Genomic DNA, 13,214 nt, shown 5'->3' on the forward strand with positions numbered 1-13,214 from the left:
CTGTAATCCCAGCACTTTGGGAGGCCGAGGCGGGTGGATCACGAGGTCAAGAGATCGAGACCATCCTGGTCAACATAGTGAAACCCCGTCTCTACTAATACAAAAAATTAGCTGGGCACGGTGGCGCGTGCCTGTAATCCCAGCTACTCAGGAAGCTGAGGCAGGAGAATTGCCTGAACCCAGGAGGCGGAGGTTGCGGTGAGCCGAGATCGCGCCATTGCGCTCCAGCCTGGGTACCAAGAGCGAAACTCCGCCTCAAAAAAAAAAAAAAAAAAAGAGAAAAAACAAAACAAAACAAAAAACTTAGCTGGGCATGGTGGTGTGCACCTATGGGAAGCTGAGGTCGAAGGATCACCTGAGTCCAGGGAGGTCGAGGCTGCAGTGAGCTGTGATCGCGCCACTGCACTCCAGCCTGGGCGACAGAGTGAGACCCTGTTTCAGGGGAAAAAAAAAAGATGATTAGTCCTTTGATGGAGTGAGGAGTGGGGCGTGAGACCAATTATGCTAGTAATTAATCTCTTAGTTTTTCAGTTCCTGGGAGGAATATTGTAGTCACAGGATCATTGTTGGAAAACTTATTCTTGTAATTATAGTTTTGTTAAATAAAAGCTTGTATTGTAATTCATTAAAATAACTGTCAATTTTTTCCTACTGATTAGAACAAGTAAAGTTTATGACTACATATTTTGCCTGTCACTCCTTTGTGACAGCTGCTGGATGTTGTGACAGCTGGCATGCTCTGGGGAGCGGACCGTGTAGTCTACTACCATCTCTTTAGCCAGACGTATGAGCTGTTTCAGCTCTGACCCTTGTTCACTCACCCTTGACTTCTACATCAAGCGGCAAGGGCGAGCTAGCATTTCTAACCCTTATTTCTGTTCATGTACATCCAGAATATATTGACAAGTCAATCTATTGTTAAGAACAAACCAATTTCACAGAACGGCTATAAAAAACGGAAGAAACAAATTCTTTACACAACAAGGGAGTCCTAATCTCATGAACGCAAAACAATTCCACTCTTGCAGGCTGGTGTTTTGAAGCGTCATGTCTTATGAGAAGGCTGTTGTGTCCTGGTGAAGCTGGCACTGTTTGCTTAATCTTACGTAGATTTCTGCAAAAAATTAATTTACGAAAACGTGACAAAATTTTTAAAAATTTAAAATATGGCTTCACTGAGGCACAAACGAAAAATGCATGAAAGCTATTTTTATATTTTTTTCTCCCCTTTAAAATGGACTTAAAATGCTAGTTTATTCTTTAGGAAAGATAAAAATATGTTCTTTTATTTATTTATTTATTCATTTTGAGATGGAATCTTGCTCTGTCACCCAGGCTGGAGTACAGTGGCTCAATCTCCACTCCACCTCCCAGGTTCAAGTGATTATCTTGCTTCAGCCTCCTGAGTAGCTGGGACTACAGATGCCAGAAACCACACCCGGCTAATTTTTTATTTTGAGTAGAGATGGCGTTTCACCCTGTTGGCCTGGCTGGTCTTGAACCCCTACCTTCAGGTGACCTGCCCACCTCAGCTTTGCAAAGTGCTGGGATTACAGGTGTGAGCCAATGTGTCCGGTTGTAATTCTGTATTTAATGTCACTCCATGAGGGTTCTGCTTCCTCAATCACACAAATGAATTTTACCCTAACAGATATATACAGATGTATCTAATGTTGATGTCATTTTAAATCAGTGGGGAATGGAAAGATGATTGATTCAATAAACGTCACTGAAAAAAATTAGTTGACATATTTGGAAAATACATATCTTAATGTTGTTCATAAAAATGTTTTAAAAACCTCAAACTATAAACATATTGGGAAAAGGAGAATATGGGTATAACCCTGGGATACAGGAACAAAATGCAAACGGTATAAGGATCAAAATGTAAATGTATCAAATTATCAAATAAATCAAAATTATAAGTTATTTAGAGGCTGTTTTTCAGGTTTGACCTACAGATTGTTAAAATAAAAATTCTGGCTGGGTGCAGTGACTCACGCCTGTAATCCCAGCACTTTGGGAGGCTGAGGAGGGCGAATCACGAGGTTAAGGGATCAAGACCATCCTGGCCAACATGGTGAAACCCTGTCTCTACTAAAATACAAAAAATTAGCCGGGCATGGTGGTGCACGCCTGTAGTCCCAGCTACTCGGGAGGCTGAGGCAGAATTTCTTGAACCCGGGAGGCAGATGTTGCAGTGAGCCGAGATCGTGCCACTGCACTCCAGCCTGGCACCTGGTGACAGAGCGAGACTCTGTTTCAAAAAAAACCAAAAACAACAACAAAACAACAACAACAACAAAATTCTAAGGCCAGGTGTGGAGGCTCACGCCTGTAATCCCAGCACTTTGGGAGGCTGAGGCAGGCAGATCACAAGGTCAGGAATTCGAGACCAGCCTGGCCAACATGGTGAAACTCCGTCTCTACTAAAAATACAAAAATTAGCCGGCATGGTGGCGGGCTCCTGTAATTCCAGCTACTTGGGAGGCTGCGGCAGGAGAATCACTTGAACCTGGGAGGCGGAGGTTGCGGTGAGCCAAGATCGCGCCATTGCACTCCAGCCTGGGTGACAGAGCCACACTCCATCTCAAAAAAAAAAAAAAAAAAAATCTAGGTAGCCGGGCTCAGTGGTATAAGCCCGTGTTCCCAGCTCGGGAGGCTGAGGCAAGAGGATGGTTTGAGCCCTGGAGTTCAAGGCTGTGGTACACTATGATCATGCCTGTGAATAGCCAGTGCACTTCAGCCCGAGTAATATGGTGAAATCCTGCCTCTAAAAAACCTCAGAGATTCACTGTGAGTCAAGGCATCCAGCTATATGCTAAAGTTGGGCAAATTTTACAAAATGAAGAGAGAAAAGAGAGAAAAAGATAGACAGAGTATTGGTGCCTGAATGGAGCTTTAGGGATAAAGGGCTTCGTGGGCCCGATATAGAGCCACCAACCTCTGGGCACAATGGGGAATCAGGATTCCTTCTTGGCTAGATAGCAGCTACAGGTTAGGAGACAGCTGAAGAGCTAGATGTCGCTGGAGACAAAGAGCTCAAGCTTGGAGAACAATAAAGAACCTCCCCCAACTGCATTTATCAAGGACTCACTCTGCTCTGTTGATGACCATTCCTGCTCAGTCTGCAGTCAGAAACTCTTCCAGCTTTATCTCCCATCAGTCTCTCGCGGTTTTTCCTTTCCAGGCCTTCTATGATTTGCCATCAAAAAAGACAACCTCTACTTTTTTGAAGCTGGAGCTGTTAAATTTATCTTGGGGAAACCTCAGAACTGGTCTCTTTGGTGTCCTGGAAACTCTTCCTGCTTTCGATACACAATTAGGAATCAACGGTCTTGTAAACTTGTTTTCAGTTTTCATTTCCACAAACAAGCACTGTAATTACAGCTATTAGAATAAAATCTCGTAACAAAAAAAACAACAACCCAGGGCTCTGCTTAGGCAGTTCTCACAGGCTGTCAGCACCTGTCCTCCCTGTTTTGACTGTAGCCCCATGAGTCCTGGGCTGGCTCACTGCTCCCTTGCCTCCTCCAGGCAGAGTGAGTCGCTCTCTGGCACTTCCACCTGCCTTCTCTCTCAGTGTGCACATCACAGCTATAGTGACTGTCTATGTACTATCTCCTGCCTCAGAAGACTGAGCTCCTGGGGCCATGGATTGTGGCTCATGCTCATCCCTACAGCCCCATCCCTCTCTACACAGGCCCAACATACGGTCAATGTGGAACTAAGTCTTGGTCTCCCTGATGATGGGTGTTCCTTGCCCCAACCTGTTCCACACACACATGCCTGATCACGTCCTAAAGCAAAGTTGATTATGCCACCCCCAACTCAAAATTGTTCCCTGGCTGACTTTCACTTTTGAAACTCAATTGTTAGCATTCAGGCCTTGAACGTGGTGCACCAAAGACTGTTAGAATAACTGGAGAGAAAAGGTTGAGGTGAGAGTTCAAGTCAGGGTTGAGGTTAGACAAACTTATCTTAAGTAAATTGAGAGCCCAGTGAAGCACACAATTTCCTCTCTCCCACTCTTCCTCAAACACTCCTTGAGCACCATGTGTCAGTTTCTGTGCTGAGTCTTTTTTTTTTTTTTTCTTGAGATGGAGTTTCGCTCGTTACCCAAGCTGGAGGGCAATGGCGCGATCTCAGCTCACTGCAACCTCCGCCTCCTGGGTTCAGGCAATTCTCCTGCCTCAGCCTCCTGAGTAGCTGGGATTACAGGCACGCGCCACCATGCTCAGCTAATTTTTTTTTTTTTTTTTTTTTGTATTTTTAGTAGAGACGGGGTTTCACCATGTTGACCAGGATGGTCTTGATCTCTTCGACTCGTGATCCACCCGCCTCAGCCTCCCAAAGTGCTGGGATTACAGGCGTGAGCCACTGCGCCCGGCCCTTGTGCTGAGTCTTAATAAAAGACCCCAAAAAGACACAGACCTTGTTCTGTCTCTCCATGTTGGCTATTGTCTCACTCCAGTGGTACGCTGCTGAATGTTTAACAACTGACTTTCTGGGAGGAAAATAAAAAAAAAAAGCCCTGATTTCTACAGTTTGCAAATTGCTATGGTGTAAATATTCCCACCATAGCTGATTTCAAGTCTCCAATATGATGTCATGGAACACAGAGTTGGAAAAAAACGTGCACTAGCGTACCATTATATAGTATTCCCATCATACAAATACGATAGATGTTAATCAGTCCAAGAACAGAGTAGTAAAACAGCAAAATAATGTGCCAGTAATCAATTTTGAGTGTTTTCTTCCTTTATTTACTTATTTATTATTTTTTTTTGACACAGAGTCTCGCCTCGCTCTGTCTCCTAGGCTGGAATGCAGTGGCACAATCTCAGTTCACTGCAACCTTCACCTCCCGGTTTAAGTGATTCTCCTGCCTCAGCCTCCCAACTACCTGGGATTACAGGCGTGCACCATGACGCCTTGCTAATTTTTTTTTTTTTTTTTTTTTGAGACAGAGTCTTGCTCTGTCACCAGGCTGGAGTGCAGTGGTGCAATCTCGGCTCACTGCAACCTCCACCTCCCGGGTTCAAGCGAGTCTCCTGCTTTAGCCTCTGGAGTAGCTGGGACTACAGGCGCCTGCCACCATGCCCAGCTCATTTCTGTATTTTTAGTAGAGATTGGTTTTCACCATGTTGGCCAGGATGGTCTCCATCTCTTGACCCCATGATCCACCCACCTCGGCCTCCCAAAGTGCTGGGGTTACAGGTGTGAGCCACCGCGCCGGCGTCTACCTTTGTTTTTAATATAATGTATTTAATTGTAGACTTATACAATTTATTTGTAAACAATGACGTCAAAAATATATTTAACATCCACCTTGCAAAATTTCCGAAAATTTAACCATGCGCTCTAGCGAATCCAGCACTGCCTTCCGATGCGGTTTTTGACGGTGCCCGTTTTACTTTGTCACGTTTGGGGCTTTTAGTGGTCAGGACACGCAAAGCCAGGAAGAGGAACGAGGCCAACCGGAGTAGCAAAGCCCGGTTCCAGTCCCTAACGCGGCCACCGGGGGGCGACAGACACAGGCCAATGCGCAGCTGGGGACCGGAGGCCCGCTCGCCGGCTGGGCCTCTTCTCCGGCAAGGAGGACTGAGACGCTTTTCCCGATATTTTGGGGTGACCTGGCACAGGGGCGGTGGCAGGGGTCTGGGGCGCCGAGGGGCCGCTCCCCACCCGGACTTAGGTACCTGATATTGAAAACCAGCGCTCTCCATCCGCAGTGTCCCCGCTCCGGACTCCGTGCAAGCTCACTCTGGAGGCGGCCATAACCCCTGCCCGGCAGCCTCTGCGGCAGGAAGTTGGCTTGGCCGGTCTTCGGGCATCCCTCCGGCAGTTCCCGCACTTCCGCTGGCTGGGTATCAGCTGCAAGCCCAGGTCATTAGCTTAGTTGGCTGGAGTTAATCACCGGACAATTAGCTCATATTCTTCCCGAATCCTAAGACCAGCTGGAGTGGTGAGGAGGAACTAGAGACTACAGCTTCCTCCTGAGTCACCTTGAGACAGCAGCCCTTGGGGAAATGCAGGGAAGGGGACTACCCAGGCTTCCTTCCTTGAGCGGAAAAGCGTGGAGTTTAGATGAAGAAACGTGGATTGTTCTCTAGACCTCCTGCCAACTTTTTGCCTGACTTTGGGCAAAACATTTAACTCTCTGATGGCCTTGGTTTCTTTAGTAAACACTGACTCCTGCCCCGTCCCGCCTTTTTAATGTTTATTTTTTAATTTTTTGGGGAGTCTCACTCTGTCACCGAGGCTGGAGTGCAGTGGGGCGATCTCAGCTCACTACAACCTTGAATTCCTGGACATTTCCCTTTCTTTCTTTTTTTTTTTTTTTGAGACGGAGTTTCGCTCTTGTTACCCAGGCTGGAGTGCAATGGCTCGATCTCGGCTCACCGCAACCTCCGCCTCCTGGGTTCAAGCAATTCTCCTGCCTCAGCCTCCTGAGTAGCTGGGATTATAGGCACGCGCCACCACGCCCAGCTAATTTTTTGTATTTTTAGTAGAGACGGGGTTTCAGCATGTTGACCAGGATGGTCTCGATCTCTTGACCTCGTGATCCACCCGCCTCAGCCTCCCAAAGTGCTGGGATTACAGGTGTGAGCCACCGCGCCCGGCCCGCATTCCCCTTTCTTGTTGGCAGACAGTGCCCCCTTCTCCAGGGAATTACTCCAGTGCTTCATCCAACCAGGTTGGACACAGCCTACTGTGTTGGTCCTGGTCCGCTTGTCAAATGGTGGCTCCCGGAAATAGCATAAAAATAAGCAGCTGATAAGACAAAACTGAGTTGTTGCCTATCATGCTAAGGGAAAACGTTATCTTGAAAGAGCCATTGTAGAGTGGATGTGGGGAGGGCAAAATTGAGGTATTGAGGTTTTGGGGTTTGGTTTAAGGCAGGTCCTTTGATGTAGGGCTTAATCACGGCACGGTAAGGATCTCGTTATAATAGTTCAGGATTGTTGGTCACAGTAGTTTAGTATTGGTGGTCACAATGAAGTGAGGGCTTCAAAGACTCTTGGAGCTTTCTTTGATGCTACCCAGTGAAGAGTTGTGTGGCTTTATGAATAAATGGATTTTCCTGAACTCAAGCAGTAAGGTTATTTGCAACTTTCGTCTTCCTGGGCAAGTGTTTCCTGGAATAGTAAAGTCACAGTAATACAGTCATGTTATTTCCCTTCAGCAATTGTGAGCCAGAGTACTCTGCTATTGGTACCCAGAGGCACCCTGTTATGGTTTCCTTGTGTGTAAGATGGGGGTTATACCGCTGGGAGAAGGGGAGGAGCTGGGCATGTAGCAACACGTTGTAGCCTTTCGGTATTACAGCAATGTAGGGCTTGCAAAAATGTCTGAGATCTGAAAAATTATTCTTACTCTCAAATAGGAAATGGAGTTGCAAAATGGAATTAAATAGCTGTTTGTTAAATGTCTCCTAGACATAATTATGTCCACTAGTCAAGTGTTATACCCAGGTGAGTTAGATGGAACAGCCCCACGCTCCGAGTTTCGAATTATGAGTCCTTTATTTTTAGCCGGCAACCGAGAGATGGCTAATGCTCAAAATTCTCTCCGCCCTGAGGAAGGGGCTTGTTTATCTTTTATACCTTGATTTAGGTAGGGGAGGGGGAGCCTAGCTGGAGCAGAGTTTACAGAAGCGGAACAAGCAAGTTAGACAAGGAGGTTGGTAACTAGGAGGCAGGAGGTTCTCATGAGTGTTGATTTTTAAAGAGGGTATACACAGGCGGTTCTCATGATTACCGGCCGGTTACCAAGGCGGGTATTCGACACTTGTCATATAATCAGTCAAAGGCGGGGGCATTCACAATGGCAAGTGGGCTTGCCAAGCAGGCTATGGTTACAAAGGTTATATGTTTCTATAGTTCTAAGTACAGCACGACCCAGCACAGTAGCAAGACCCAGGTGTGCACTTAAGGGAGGAGTGGCAGGAGGGGTGAGGCGGAGGTCACGATGGAGTTCAGTCTGGCTCTCAGCAAAATGGAGTCTGTCTGGCTAACACAGAGTAGGTTAGCACAAAGTGCAACCCAAAGCGCATGGTTATGGGTGCATTGCATTTATTCTGCAGAGGGAGGCGCATGCTCATGTGTTTGAAGCCACGTGATAGGGGCTTCAGTGCTAGGACTGCTCCAGACTCATCAAGGGCTTAAAGTGGCCCTATGACATTTGAGTCCTGGCCTTTCTACTTCTGAGCCATGTGACTTGGGACCAACTCTTCCTTCTCTGAGCTAATCTCCTCATATGTACAGTAGGGAAGACAATGCTTGGGACAGAATATGAAGGGTGAAGTGAGGTGGTGTGTTGAGTATAGTAGCAAACAGTTTTTGTTTATTTATTTATTTTTATTTTTGAGACAGAGTCTCGCTCTGCCGCCAGGCACCAGGCTGGAGTACAGTGGCGCGATCTCAGCTCACTGCAACCTCCCCCTCCTTGGTTCAGGCAATTCTTCTGCCTCAGCCTCCCGAGTAGCTGTGACTACAGGCGTGTGCCACCACGCCCAGCTAATTTTTGTATTTTTTAGTAGAGACGGGGTTTCACCTTGTTGGCCAGGATGGTCTCGGTCTCTTGACCTTGTGATCTGCCTACCTTGGCCTCCCAAAGTGCTGGGATTAGAGGTGTGAGCCACCGTGCCCGGCTGTTTATTTATTATTTATTTATTTATTTTTGGGATGGAGTCTCACTCTGTCACCAGGCTGGAGTGCAGTGGCATGATCTCGGCTCACTGCATCCTCCGCATCCCAGGTTCAAGCAATTCTCCTGCCTCGGCCTCCTGAGTAGCTGGGACTACAGGTGTGTGCCACCACGCCCGGCTAATTTTTATATTTTTGGTAGAGACGGGGTTTCATCATGTTGGCCAGTATGGTCTCGATCTCTTGACCTTGTGATCCACTCGCCTTGGCCTCCAAAAGTGCTGGGATTACAGGCATGAGCCACCACCCCCGGCCAGTAGCAAACAGTTTTTGGAACTGAGGCCCAGATGATCCTGGGTGGCTTCAGCCCTGCAAACTGTGGATCTGGGACAACAGGCCCTGAGAAACATCATGGACCCATAGGCAGCAAGTCTGTAAGGACTCAGGGTTCATCAGGTTGGGAGGAAGCAAGAGAGACGAGGATGACATTAACCACTCTCCCAGCCCAGGGAGCCTGGGACTTGTTCAGGTCAGTTCCTGCACCGACGCGCAAATTTAACAACCAGCTCTTTACAGGCGTGAAAAATATCAGAATAGTCTTGCTGGAGAGGCTGAAGGCCCTGTGTGAACACAGACATTCACTCTTTAAGTGCCAGATTTGGGGGGGAGGTCTAGTGGAGGAACTGGAGCACCTGGGCAGTAAGGGGCACCAGGGGACCTGGGGGAATGGCTCTTTATCACCCCACAGTTGATGTTCAGTTTGGCCCTACCAGGAGGCGAGGTTGCAGTGAGCTGAGATCGAGCCACCGCACTCCAGCCTGGGTGACAGAGCAAGACTTCATCTCAAAAAAAAAAAAAAAAAAAAAAAAGATATTTCAACTTGTTCACCATACACTTGTAGTCAGATAAAGAAGGCAGAAGTGGATTCACCAGTGGATGCAGAGCTATCAGAGCTGTTGATACCCACAGTAGCATTTCTAGGCACAGGGGTTATTTACATCACTATCAGTTTTCTGCCTCTACACGGTAGCTGAAGCAAGGTGAGCACCCCTATAGCATGGGGTAATCCCTGGCGGCTCCAGCTTCCCCTTGAAAGTATATACAATAATTTCAGTTGCTCATTTCATATCTTCCTTACTTTTCCCTGCAGGGTGAGTGAAAGTATAACGGGGAGAGTGTCACTTAAACTAAGACCTGAAGAGACCTGTCAGCTCTGAACCGGGATAGGTGGGGCAGCGTGTGCCAAGGCTGTTAGCTAGAAAAGGGCTTGGTACAAAGAGAGGACCAGTGTGGCTGGATGAGAGTGAGCTGGGCAGCGTGACCACCGGGAAGCAGAGCGGTCAGCAGGGGCTGATGATGCCAAGCCCCGAGCGAGGAGGCCAGGAGTTAGAGGATCTCCTGAGTGCAGTGGGCCCTGCTAGAGCCAGTTAAACTACGAAGTGCCGTGATCTAATTCATGTTGTTCCAAGCAGCTCTGATTGCTGAGGGAAGAGACTTGAAGGCCCCAGGGGACCTGCCCACCTGTTGCAGTGTCTGGAGAGATGAACAGGGTCCTGTGCCCATGGAGGGAAGTGCCTGGGTCCACCAACTCCTTCCAGGCCTGACTTGCTGACGGACGGATATGGGTGGGGAGGAAAAGGACAAACGGGACGCCATCCGGGCTAGCAGCTGGACAGCTGGGTGCATGGGAATGCCATTTTCTGAGCAGGGAAGCCCGAGGGAGGGTTGGATTTGAGATGCCTGTTGCATGTCCAAGTCCCCAGCGCCCAGATCGTGGCTTGAAGGGACAGCTGTGGGAGTGGAAGTGGCGGCTCCACCAGCACAGAAGGGTGAGCCCATCTCAGCTGCTGACTGGCTTTCCCCACACACATGTGCCTCTCTGCGCCAGAGCTGTCTGACCTCCTGGTGGAGAAACTCCACGCTCTGATGTATCATCGAAGCCACTCATTAGCAGTGATTAGTAGAGTCACTCATTTCCCTGGAAGGATGAGGCGGGAGGAGGACCGGGGTTAGAGGTGGCTCCGCACCCTGCGGGGGTGGCCAGAGCTGGTTTCTCTGCCTCCTCTCCCGGCAGGCATGATGTGGCTGCCCAGGTCACAACGCGGACTATGTCACAGCTAGGCAGGTGGCCCTGAAGGCAGAGACCTGCAGATCCCAGCTTTGCACAGCTCACTCAGGAACTGAACTTGAGTTCCTCATCTCGAAGCACCCTCAGATGTGGCTAATCCATGTGTGGTCAGCCACCTCCTCTCCTGTGATCTGCAGACTCTCTGAAGCTGACAGACAGCCCCACCGTGACCTCTGATCTCAGGACTCTGAGGTACTGCCCTTCCTCTGCGTCACCGATGAGTCATGGACAGCGTAGGAGCTGCCCAGCCCTGAGACGGGCACCCAGGGAGTCAGCTGGCCCCGCGTGCCCAGTTCCCCACTTCGACTCTTCCCATGGGCTGTATCCCAGCTGCCCAGGCTCTGTCCCATCCTTCCCTCTCTGCCTGCTTCCGGGCAGTGGAGGAGGAGCAGTTCTTCCCAACTGAGCTCTCAGCAATGGGGCTTTGAGATGCAGAAAGAGTCAGTTCTGGCTGGTCCCAGATAGAGGAGACAGAGGATGCTGGGCTGCTTGAGTCTCGCTTTAGATGTGCTGGACACATGATGGGCAATTTCAGGCCATCCTCTGGATCTCCCTGAGGCTTCAGGAAGCTGCTGAGCTGCGGGAAATCCAGGCTGGGTTTCTGGTGGAAAGGGAGGAGGGGCAGAGCCTGGGGGCCAGGACTGAGGTGGACAGAGCTGAGGCCTCAAGGAGCCCATGGTGGAGGCAGAGAAAGACGTGAGGTCAAGGGGCGTGGGAACGGTAGGGAGGACTCTGGGGCCTAGGACTGGGCTGGAACCCGGTTTGACCTGAGTCTCCGAGAGGCAGGGAAACCCCAAGTGCTGTAGGTTAGGGAGGAAACAGGCTTCCGGGGCAGCTCAGAAGCCTGATCAGATGGAGGGACGTCCCCGTGGGAAGGTGGCGAAATGCCAGCTGGTGAGCAGTGTCACCTCAGCAGGTCCTGCAGCATCCCAGGGGCCAAACAGGCCAGATTTCTCAAAACCATTAGCACTGCAGAAAAACCCTGCCCACAGCCAGCCCTCACCCTCCTCCCCACCAGCCTCCCGAGTCCCCTCTATGCCTCTAACAGTCGGATCCCAGCTTGATTCTGCTGCAAGTGGACAGTACCTTCCCTTGCCCGTAAGCAGAGGCTTCTCTACGGGGCCCAGGAGGACCTCAGCCCAAGCACCCAGCCCTGGTGCCAGAGTCACATGGCCAGTTCCTGCAGGGGTTCCCTTGGCCTGGGACACTCTCTACAGGTCCCCTGGCTGCCTGCATCTCTGCTTTGTGGCAGTTCCAGTCCCGTCATGTCTGCAGGTGAGTGAGTGAGGCATGTGGGACTCTGGCTGTCCACGCCTGCATGGTCTCCGATGGCAAATGTCACCCGCTCATTGGTCACCTCAACAGCCTCCGGACTTTAAATCCCCCCCAGGCTCCAGATGCCACGTTTCCCTCCAGCCGGACCTCTGCCCTGAGCTCACCTGCCCTGGGCCTCGTCTCCAGCTAAACAGATCCAGAGTCACTCCTGATCCTGCCCCCACCCCTCGCCCCAGGCAGCCACTGCCCCCACTGCATCAGCCTCAGTCCTTAGTCCTGTCTGCTTGGCCTCAGAGAAAGATCTAGAATCCATCCCTCTCCCCACGTCATCTTCTGTCTCCTGGGTGTGACGGGTAGCCCTGCTTCACCCAGGCCTCCTCACCACTAGGGTCACACTCTGTTGCCCAGGCTGCAACAGTGCAGTGGGTTAATGTGGCCACTGCTGGGATCCTGCTGAAATGCAGCCAGAGCTGGAGGGGCTCCAGTTCCCCATGAAGACAAAGGCCTTGCATGCTTCACCTCCTCTGCCACTCTCTCCCTGCACCCCGGGGCCTCCCGCCTGGGCCCACACATCCTGGCCTTGGCCTTTACTGTCCTGGGGCTGGAACGGTCCCCCGAGTGCTCCACACAGCTCTCTCTTATCTCGAGTCTCTGCTCAAGTGTTACCCTCACTGGGAAGAACTGCCGGGGCCGCTTATTTAAGACTGTGTCCCTCCATCCTCACTCACCCCAACCCCCACCCCCTCCCCACACCTCTTGTCTGCCTTGGTTTCCCCCATTGACTTCATCAGCTATTAGACTAAATGATTAAAACATTAAAAAAAATTTATAGACAGGGGACCTCACTATGTTGTCCAGGCTGGTGCCGAACTCCTGGGCTCAGGCGATCCTCCCACCTTAGCCTCCCAAAGTGTCGAGATTACAGGCATGAACCACTGTGCCAAACCTAAATGATTTTTAAGTTTTTATTTTTATATATTTGGAGGATATTAGACCAGGCGCAGTGGCTCACACCAGCACTTTGGGAGGCCAAGGCAGGTGGATCACCTGAGTCAAGAGGTCCAGATCAGCCTAGCCAACATGCCAAGAGCCTGTCTCTACTAAAAATACAAACATTAGCCAGGTGCTGTGGTGCACGCCTGTGGTCCTAGCTACTTGGG

This window comes from Aotus nancymaae, unplaced genomic scaffold (assembly GCF_030222135.1).
Source record: "Aotus nancymaae isolate 86718 unplaced genomic scaffold, 86718_ANA_hifiasm-v0.15.2.pri h1tg000049l, whole genome shotgun sequence".
Classification (NCBI taxonomy): domain Eukaryota; kingdom Metazoa; phylum Chordata; class Mammalia; order Primates; family Aotidae; genus Aotus; species Aotus nancymaae.